The sequence below is a fragment of the Pteropus alecto genome, unplaced genomic scaffold, assembly GCF_000325575.1.
Source record: "Pteropus alecto unplaced genomic scaffold, ASM32557v1 scaffold280, whole genome shotgun sequence".
Classification (NCBI taxonomy): domain Eukaryota; kingdom Metazoa; phylum Chordata; class Mammalia; order Chiroptera; family Pteropodidae; genus Pteropus; species Pteropus alecto.
In genome coordinates, this window is record NW_006430057.1 from 972098 (window position 1) to 982800 (window position 10703).

Sequence of the window (10703 nt, forward strand, 5' to 3'; positions counted from 1 at the left end):
TAGGGAAAGGAAAGCAGGGAGGGCTCTGTCCCCATTCCTGTGATGTGTAGGCCACACTACCTCTGCAAACACAGCTGTAAAGAGGGACAAAAAAACAACACTCAGGGTTCTGGTTCAGTCATGCTTGAAGAGGTTATAGCAGAGTGATAATGGAACAAGGAGAGGACCAGGGCCAGAAGACAGAGTCAATACTCCTGAAAGCAAGAGTCCTTGCTGGAGACATTTATCGGTTTCTGTCTTCCCTCTGAAGGGAAGAAAGTAGGTCAACACACTCAAAGAACTGTGACCAGGAACAGCGGGTCTGAGAGGGAGTCTTTCACTGAGCCCTGCCAAGATAAAACAGTAAAAGACACGCCTTTCATTTTAAGGCATTTGGTTGAAGTCACTTAGCTTTGGGAAAAACTCAGGCTGTTGATCCCTTGGTGTGTATTCATTCCCTGTAGGCCCTAGGAACTGGGTGCAAAAGGAGGCTCACATTTTTAAACCACATCTGAATGGCTGGCTGGCATGAGCTGGCAAGCACAGGAATGTTTATGAGCAAACTGTGTGCCTATTTTGGCTTTCAGACAAGATGGAAAAGGCTTGGGCAGCTTGGCTAAATATAGACAGCACAGGGTGGCCTAGGAAGCAGGAGAGCTAAGTTTCATTCCCAGGCCTCTGAGTTAACCTTGGGGAAAACTCCAAGTGTCTTTCTTTCCTATACTGATTTGTTCTTAGTAAGGCAGGAGTATTGAATAAGTGTTCTCAGCCCTAGAGAAGGGTTCACACAGTCTGTTGCATTTTCTTACCTCATCTTCCCTTGAAACATCTAAGTTTAGGAAAAAGACTGGTTATAAAGCTGAAGTAGCTGATATACTTATGGAAACAGTACAAAGTTATGATGACCCACTGAGAGCTATGAGTTCTCCTGGACTAATCAAGGTTGCTGCCCAACCAGAGCCAGAAGGAGGCTACCTGACCCCTGGTATGGAGGCAGAAGTGGCAGAGAAGCACATAAGAAGTGTCAAATCAGAACTCCTTCTGCATAACACATGGCTATGAGGCAATCAATGTAAAACATAGGAATTTAAGCAGGCAATTTTAGTAGGAAATTCAGAAAGCAGGCAGTTTCTGTCCTTTGTCACTGCCCATATGCCATTTCCTTCCTCAGTAAGATTCTACTTGTACAGAAGCAAGGAACCCGAACCAAGGCAGCTACTTTTCCAGTAGCTAGTTAGGTGGCAATGTTCTTAGGAAAAACCTGGACTAGTTGTGGAGCAAGGGAAGCTGAGCCCAAGGAAATTCTTCGTTGTTTCATGACTCAAGACCCTTGGCCCTCATTCCTAGACACTTCCACCAGAAGTCAGTGTATCTCTGTGTGGCAAGAATATCTGGGAATAGCTATTATTTTCTTGATTATAAAAATAGTAAGTGGATAGTTCATATAATTAAGAGTATAAAGGAAACTATAAAGTAGAAAATAAAAATAAAATAATCCTATCACCTAAAGATAACTGCTAACAGACTTTATGTAAATTTGAAGTACTCAGGTCTGAATTCAAGCCCTGGTACTATTGCTTACTTACAGTGTGACCTTGGGCAAGTTACTTAACCTTTCAGAGCTTTGGTTTTCTTCTCTGCAAAATGAGAATAACCATAATACTCACCTTAAAGTATTGTTGTAAGGATGAGAGAATTCATATAAAGAGGTTTAGTAGTCCCTGGCAAATAGTAAGTAATCAATAAATGTTGGCCATCCTCATCATTATCATTATTCTATGTGCTTATATGCAAAACCACCCATATAGATGGCTGCATAATATTTCATCTTATGATTGTACTGTTTCTGTAGTGTTAAATATTTATGCTATTTCTAAGATTTCACTATTACAGAACTGCTGCCAGGAACATCCTTGTACATATATCTGCTTGTACATCTCTAATCATTTCCTTAAAATTAATTTCCTAGAATTAAGTTTACTGTGGAAAAGAGTATGACTATTTTGGGGACCCTTATTACAGATTATAAAATGGCTTTCTAGAAAGGTTGCACTCATTTACATTTCTATCAGCAGGGCACGTAAGAACCCATCTCTTCATACTTTCACCAATAATTATAACACGTTTTAAAGTCTTTGCCAATTTGATAGGGGTAAATGGTGTCTCGTTTTCATTTGTATGACTGGGTTATAAGGGACAATAAACATTTTAAGCTAACTTTCTGCTAAATTTATACAGGAACTCATATGTTCCCAGAGACAAAATCCATAACAAAGACTTCAGGAATCCTGGAATGGAAACACACAAGGAACATTCACATAAAAATAATTCACATTTGAGTACTCGATAGACTTATTTTTCACCATTTTCAATTGTAAAATATAACATATAGAAGACTGTATATCAAGTATTGTAAAGTAAATACCTTTTAATTACCATCTTTGTCAAGAAATAGGACTTTGCCACCTACCTCAGAAGCCTGACACATGTCCCAATCCAATCCTAAAATTAATGACTATGCTGACTTTTATGGTAATCCCTTCTTCCCTTTTTAAAAAATATTTTTTCAATTACAGTTGGCATACAATATTATATTAGTTTCAGGTGTACAACATAGTGATTATCACTTATGTATTTTATGAAGTGATCACCTCTATAAATCTAGTACCCATCCAATGCCTTATGTAGTTATTAAAATATTGACTATATTCCTTATATTATACTTTATATTTTGTAACTACCAATTTGCACTTCTTAACCCCTTCCTCTTTTCTACCCACCTCTCATCTTGTTTGGGACTCTGTGCTTCCTGGGCTTGTACGTCTATTTCTTTCACCAGGTTAGGGAAGTTTTCCATCATTATTTCTTCAAATAGCTTTTCAATTCCTTGCTCTTCTCCTTCTGGAACCTCTATGATGTGAATATTGATACGCTTGATGCTGACCCAGGCGCCCCTAAAACTATCTTTTTTTTTTTTGAATCTTTCTTTTCGCTGCTGTTCTGATTGGGTCTTTTTTGCAAGCTTATCTTCTAAATCTCCGATTGCATCATCTGCTTCATCTAATCTACTGTTGATTCCCTGTAATGTATTCTTCATTTCAGTTATTGTATTCTTCATTTCTGACTGGTTCCTTTTTATGTTTCCTAACTCCATATTTGTTTTCTATCTCTTTGTTAAAGTCCTGAATTCATCTCTTCCCCTAAGTTCATTGAGCATCATTATAACCAGTGTTTTCAACTCAGCATTTGATAGATTGTTTGTCTCCATTTTGCTGAGTTCTTTTCTGGAGCTTTGTTCTCTTCATTCATGTGGGACATGTTTCTTTGTCTCCCCATTTTGGCTGCCTCCCTGTGTCTCTTTCTATGTATTAGGTAGGGCTCCTAAGTATCCTAGTGTAAGTAGAGTGGTCTTATGTAGTAGGTGTCCTAGGGGGCCCAGTGGCACAGTGGTCATCTGAGTCACGGTGCTCTAGATGTTTTTCTTGTATGGGTTGTGTGTGCCTTCCTATTGTAGTTGAGCACTGGTTGCTGTTTGCACGTCAATGGGAGGGACTGACTCTCAGGTTGATTGGTTGTGAGGACTAGCTGGTGACTTCAGTGGTGGAGCTGTCATGCAGGGGCTGATCCTACAGCAGGATTCACTTTATCAGGGCTCTGGTGCCTGCCCAGTCTGTTCTTTGGGTGTGTCATCCTCAAATGAAGCCCTGAGTGGTGCTCTGGCTTGGTCAGAGCCAGCCACCAGATGTGTCACCCTAGGGCCCCCTGGGAGGGGTCTGCCGCAGGTCCAGTTCAGCTGCAGCCTATGCCCTGCCTGGGGCCACCAGGCATGACCCACCAAGCAATCCACAAATAGCTGCCACACACGCTAGGCTTGAAGGTGTCTCAAGGGGCGAAGCTGTGAACCGACGTGGGCTGCTGCGGTGCTGGGCTTGGGGCTGCTCAGCAAGAAGTACGGGGCATACAGAGGCCAGATGCTGCTTCGTTGGGTTTTATTAACTTTGAGAGATTTTAGGAAAGTCTGTGGCATAAGCCAAGACAGGTCATTTGTATGGAAACGCTACTGGAATTGGCTTGGGTGAGCCTGCAAGTTGTGTGGGGCAGAGTCTTAGGGAATCACCAGGGCAGGGCAACCAATATTAGCCAGGTTGATGGAGACTCACATACTGTAACCACTTGCATCTACATGCCAGGAGGAGAGATGGTTCACCAAAAAGATAATGGCTTCTGCCAGCAGTTCTGTCTGGGAGAAAGCTGTCCCTGCAGCTTTTGCTCTGAAGCCTAACAATTCAATTCCTCCTTGAATGCCCCTGGCTCCTTTCAAATTGCTGCCCCAGTGCTGGAGCTCAGAGAGAGTGAGTCCACCAGAATGTAAATTCTCATGAGGGCTCCTTAAGAGGAATTTCTGCGATTCCAGCCATCCTCTATCTCATTTAGCCACAATCTCTACTGGTTTTCACAGCCAGAAATTATGGGAACTTTCTGGCACTGGAACCCTGGGCTGGGGAGTCCAGCCTGGGGCTGTGACCTCCTGCTCCTCTGGGGAGACCTCCACAGCCGAGAGGTCTCTCTTGATTCTCAACTGCCACATGTGGGTATTGGACCACCCTGTTCTGCATCTCCATCCTCCTACTATTCTCAAGGTGGCATCTTCTGTATGTCCCCAGTTGTAGGACTCTGTTCAGCTAGACTTCAAGCAACTTACAATTCCTTCCTTCATTTTCTTTAAAGTCTTATCGACCAAGTTGCAGCCTTTAACATATAGTTTACTTTTGCCTTTTAATAATATTTTTAGTCTCTTTCACTTAGTAACTGATATACTTGTAATAAAAATTACTCTGGATTACAATACCTCAAAACAAATGCTCAAAACACTCGTTTTTGAAAATGGTGCTTTATAGACACATAAAAACATACAGATCCTTTTGTAGTTCATAAGTGTGATGATGGGTTGTTCATGCTCTTGTGTGAGATATGCCTCCCTCAAACCTTGCTACCACATTGGAATATTACCCGTCTGATGTAAAACAAAACAAAAAAAACAAAAAACATATAATTTCCCCTAGGCATATGAATAAATAATTCTACCTCAAACTTAGCATATCACTTTGATATAGTTATATGTGTTGTTTTCGTTTCGAAATTATCCCTCCAATGTCAGTATAATTTCAACATTTTTCTATTCAAGCTTAAACGTCATTTACAAGTCAGGATTCTGGTTGTCAATCTTTTTTTTCTAACCTACTGGATAGTCAAAGTTCTTAGCTGTAAACTACTGAATCTACTCTGACTAGTTTAAGCAGAAAGGAAATTTATTAAATGATATTAGGCAGTCCACGGGATCTCTTGATACCCATAAAGCTAGGCTCTGAAGAAGCCAGAAACACAGTGTAACCAAGCGGTGAGTGCTGCTCTGGAAAAAAAAAAAAACCCGCTGCCACTACCTTGGAGAAGACATCGACTCTCTACGATCCTTGCCTTCCATTTGGAATTTCCAAGCTGCTGGGATCTTCCTTTAAACAACCTTTAGAAGCCAGTCAAAGAGACCACTGGGCTGGATGGATTTGGGCTGTTTGATGTGGCCTCTCTGCTGCTTGCTAGTTTCTCCTGTCCAGAATACTGACATGTCCTATGTTGGATACCAGAAGGCACAGAAAATCTTTCTGTATATATATTTTTTCTACTCAACTTTTCAGTAGAATGTAAACTGTAAGGGCAGAGACAAGTTCATCACTTTAAAGTAATGAAATAGTGATTATTCATTATCTACTACATTCATCAAGTATTTCTTGAATGCCTACTCTGAATTTGGCAAAGTGCTAAGTGCTGGGTATATCGTTATGGACAAGATAAAAAAGTATCTTCCCTCATGAGCTTACGTTTTAGTTAGTGTTGAGGGACAACAAATATATAAACAAATACACAATCATGATTTTAGAGGAGGGGAGGGGATAGGCTATCTTAGATAGGGTGGTCAGAGAAAGTCTCCATGACGCATTGACAATGGAAGTAAAACATAAAGGATAAGAAGGATCCAAGCATTTGAAGAGTAAGGAGAACAATCCTGGAAGAAGGACTATCATGTGAGCAGGAAACAGACCTACTCACTTGGTCTGAGGCCAGAGCATGATGAGTGAGAAGGCAAGTAAAATGTTTGAATTTTAATCTAAGCATGATGAGAAGCCATTGGAGGCTGCGAATAGCAGTGAGTGATGTAATTTGGTATATATTTTGAAGGATCATTCTGGGTGGTGAATGGAGAACTGGCCATGGGGAAGACAAATAGAGACATTTAGAAGGCAAACAATTCAGATGAAAGATGCTGGTGTTTTAGACTAAGGTGGTTGAGAGAATGAGAGATAGTCACATTTGGGATATATCTCAGAGTTAGAATTAATAGGAATCAGTGATTGGCTGTAGGAAGTGAGGAAGAGGAGAATCAAGGATAACATCCAAATGTGAGGGCTTGAGCAATAGAGTGAATGATGCTGACAGTTACTGATACAGAGAAGAGTAGGATAATGGGGTGTGAAATTTGAGTTCAGATTTTGACATGTTAAAGTGTCAAAGTCTATGGGGCTGGACATGGCAAGTAATGAAATATGTATGAATCTTGAGCTCAGAGGACAGGTCATATCTTGTGTTATTCCATGCTAAGCACTCTGAGAGGATACATGAATATGTAAGACAAAGTTTGGAAGAAAGAGTTAACACAGAAGGTCTAGTAGATTAGTCTTTTCATGTCTCCAGGCGAGCCTGAAATCATAATTGGCCTTAGACCTAGCCCTGGGAATATGGCCCTCAGAATGTTCTTCATGTCTCTGATTGATGACGTTGTTTATATGTCCAGAGCATTGGGGCATATTGTATCAGCTCATTAGGACTTCTCAGGATTGTTTAACAAGATATGTGATGTGCCTGGTTTCAATGTTGGAGTACTGAGTTTCATTTCATAAAAGCCTCAGACTCTGATATTTGAGTGGGTTTTCCTGGACAGAGACATGTCACAGGTGTCCCTGTAGTTTACTGCTAGTTGTTCCTGTGTGGCCCTGGATAGAAAGGATGTGGAAGCCTGTGCCTGACCAATACATGTATTTTTCCTGCTGTCTTTCTCTGAATCCTTTGCTGTAATAAACTTTAGCTGAATAAAACTTGCTGTTGTGTTTTGTAAGTCCTTCTAGTGAATCACCCAACTTGAAGTGGTTTTAGGATGCCTGAAACATAGCCTTTGCCCTCAATGGGCTTAAGATTTAGTTGAAAAGGAGAAAGAAACATACATGAAGCAACAGTGATGCAAGCAGGACAAAAAAGTACAATCAGCCTGAGCATAGTGACTAAGTCTTTATTCATCTTTGCATCTCCCAAAGAGGGCTCAGGATCTGGGAAGTCCTCAATAATTGCAGGAATTTAATGGAAGAGATGGAACATGCTATATGGATAAGGTTTTGAAAAAGCTAAGAGGAGAAGAAGAGCATGCCAACTGAAGAAAACAACTTGATGTAATCCCAGAAGCAAGAACAGGCAGCATTTGTTTGTAGAAGCTGTCCTCTTAGTCTCTCTGCTCCACAATGCCTGGCTCAGTCACCAACAGTGGGCATTTAATAAATTCTGCTACTTGTCTGGTATCCATGTCCAGCTTTGCTGCCACACCATTTTCAGCCATTTCCCTGCTTTTTTCCTAGGCAAGGTGATGGCACAACATATTCCTTCTATGCCTACTCAAGTCACTTGCAAAAGAGTAAACTGAGGCTAAGATGTCTAGTTCCAAATCTTACTGCATCACACAAGAATGGTTAGCTGGGCTGATCTCCCTGTAATTCAGTGATTAAAATTCCATATGAGACTACAGTAACTCTATTAATACTGAATTTCATATGTTAGTTCCAAAATCAAAACTCCCAGAACTTATGCACCTCTAATACAATCTTTCCACATTCTCAGGGCAGTTTTCAAAAGAATTAAATAACTACTTCACCAAAAGAGAGGTTCAGGTGAAGGGAGACATGAATACCAAGGAAAAGAAATGATACTTTTGGAAATGGACCAAAACATTCCTGTCTGTATGAACAGGAAAGAGAATGGAAGGTTTAGATATTAGAATTTAGAGATCATCTAATGCAACCACCGTGCCCTCTCCTTCTGGCAGATGGATAAGAGATTTGTCTAAGATCACACAGCAGCCCACAGCTGATCCAGGACAAGAACCCAGATTTCCTGATTCCTAGTCCAATGTTCTACCAGATTTCACAACCATCCCTCAGTGAAGCATGTTATGGGCCAGAACAGGGAAGGGTAGCAAAACGCAGAGCCAAGGCATTACAATTACAAGGGCTAAGTGAGACATGCTTCTGACTGTTTATGGGGCTCTGCAGCCTCATTGTTTCTTTACTTTGAGCTGAGCCAATCGTACTCTGTGTTATGGAGTAGGGGGTCAGGAGGAGTGAATAAAACAGACCTTCTTGCTGGCAGAAGTGCATGGCCAGACTATTAATCAACTAGCAAAAGGAGGGATGTAACTGCAGATGAATGACAGCAGCAGAAAGCCCTGGCTCAACCAGCATAGTCTCCCACCCAAGGCCTACCAGTTCACAGCAGCTGGTCAGAAAGCTCATGGTCACACAAACAAGACAGGCTGCAATCTGCGTACCAGCATCTGTGCCCTGTCCAGACCTCTGACTCAGAGGTGGTGGTGAATATGCTGGGCTGGTTCATCAGTACAGTGAACCCAGACAGTGACATCTCTGAGGATTGAAGTCATTTCCTGTTTGGGACCCCAAGCCCTAAATTGCACACCCACACAGCTCAGGCTTCCACAGAGGACCTCAGGTGGCTCCTGGGCCAGTAGAAGAAATGTGGAAAAAGCCTATGGGCAATTGAGGGAGCCTCCAATGAAGTCTGAAATGTGACACCTCTAGAAGGACCAAATCATTAAATGAATGAATTCATCATTCAAATTACATTCTTACTCGATGCCTGAAACACTCTCACAAAGTGAGTGTTCCTTTCAGCCCCTCAGGGCTTCAAATCTGTACTATAAAAAGGTATTATATTCTCATTAGAGGAAATAGCTCGTAATTCTGGTTTAGGTGAGGTATGGCAGAGTTAGAAATAATTGAATTTGTACAGATAAGGGAATCTTATCCTTTAAACACCACAACTTTTAAACAGTATTTTTAATGACATGAAATATTATATATCACATACTTCCCATATTTCTTACCCTGCTAACTCAGGGCAATCAGAATCAACATCATTTATTGTGTTATGCTACTTTGTTTTTCTGTCTTGTCAGGATATCAGGCCTTCAGCAGGCACTTCCCCTGTCAGTTTGTCTGAGCTTCTCCTCCCCATCCCCAACTCCAATATCTCTTCCTGTTGCTTTTAATCTGTATGGCTAGGAAACCAGATTAGAAAACTCTTGAGAGCTAGGTTATAAACAAGGCACTAGAAAAGTCCTGGGGAATAAAGTTTGTGGCTTTAGTGCTGTCTGTGTATTGGAGGGAGTTCGCAGCTATTTCTTCCTTCCAGGATTGGGGCAAAGGACCAGAGAACAGAAGGTGCTAGAGCCTGGCCTGGGGTTAAGTGCTGTGCTACTAAATATTCACCTGGGATCAGGCCAAGCCTCAAAATCCCCAGTCCCCACACAAACTCCATGGCTCAGAATGACAGAAAGTTAGGAAGAATAAGAATAAACAAAGGATTCTAGGAAAACATGGCAGAGTGAGAGACGTCCTCAGATCTCTCTCCTTGAAACAATAAGCTGAACATCTAAAACTCAACAAAAGACACTCAAACTGCACACCAGCACGTTTGAGCATGGGATCTGCGCATGAGAGCTACCACAAGTCAGAACCCCTGGTGTCGGGCGGTGGACTGGGAGAAATAAAGAAGCTGCCTCTAGCAGCTGCCAGAGCTCCTTGCAGGAGGAGGGGGAGGGGTGACTGTGTGGCAACTTCCCTGATCAGCCTGCCTGGAAGTGCCTGAACTTCCAGCAGCCGGCAGCAGGGCCCAGTCATCAGAGCAGAAAACACAGAAGCGGGACGAGACAGCAGAGAAACAACAGTTGATTTTTACCGGCTCTGGGTGCAAAACCGAGGCTGAGCTGCAGCCCACAACCCCAAACCTAGAGGGGCCCTCCCCGCATACCCTCAGAGACCGAACACTGCAGAGCCCCAGGGGAATCTGGGCAAATGCTGCCAAGACTGAAGCTACCTCTCACAGCCTCTGGAGCTCCCTGCAGGAGGAGAGGGTGGGGAGAAGAAATGGCGAGTTCATGAAGTGACTTCCCTGAACAGCCCTTCTTGGGAAAGTTACGAGCTCCCTGTGGCCGGCTGATGGCACAGTCTAGTCATCAGGGCAGAAAGCAGAGAAGCAACCAGCAGAGAAACAACAGTTGATTTTTACCGGCCGTGGTTTGGCTGAGCTGTAGCCCCCAACCCCCAACCCAGAGACTGCCCCCCCATACCCTCCAAGACCATACCCTCCAAGACGGAACACCGTGAAACCCCAGGGGAATCTGAGCAAATGCTGCCGAGACTGTCGTTGATACTGACAGGGACTGAAACCGAGGGTAATGAGTGTAATTAAATACCTACAAGAAAATTAAAAAGTCATCATTTAGGCATTATATAAAGCAGGGATCCAAGAGCCACTTACTGGAAACCAAAAGGAAAGCACCTTCTTTGTAGCAGGCTAAAGAGAGACATTTATATAATAAATCTTCTTTC

The 10703-nt window shown here is 42.3% G+C and overlaps 1 protein-coding gene and 1 non-coding gene across 4 annotated transcripts in view; one reads left to right on the forward strand and one right to left on the reverse strand.

Moving 5' to 3' along the window:
• The window catches only part of LONRF3 (LON peptidase N-terminal domain and ring finger 3), a 135599-nt gene that overhangs the window by 105486 nt on the left and 19410 nt on the right, over window positions 1–10703 (reverse strand). The gene's annotated exons all lie outside the window — the stretch shown is intronic.
• On the forward strand, window positions 4896–4999 carry LOC112479216. The gene has a single exon (XR_003046105.1). It is a non-coding gene; the product is annotated as a small nucleolar RNA U13 (small nucleolar RNA).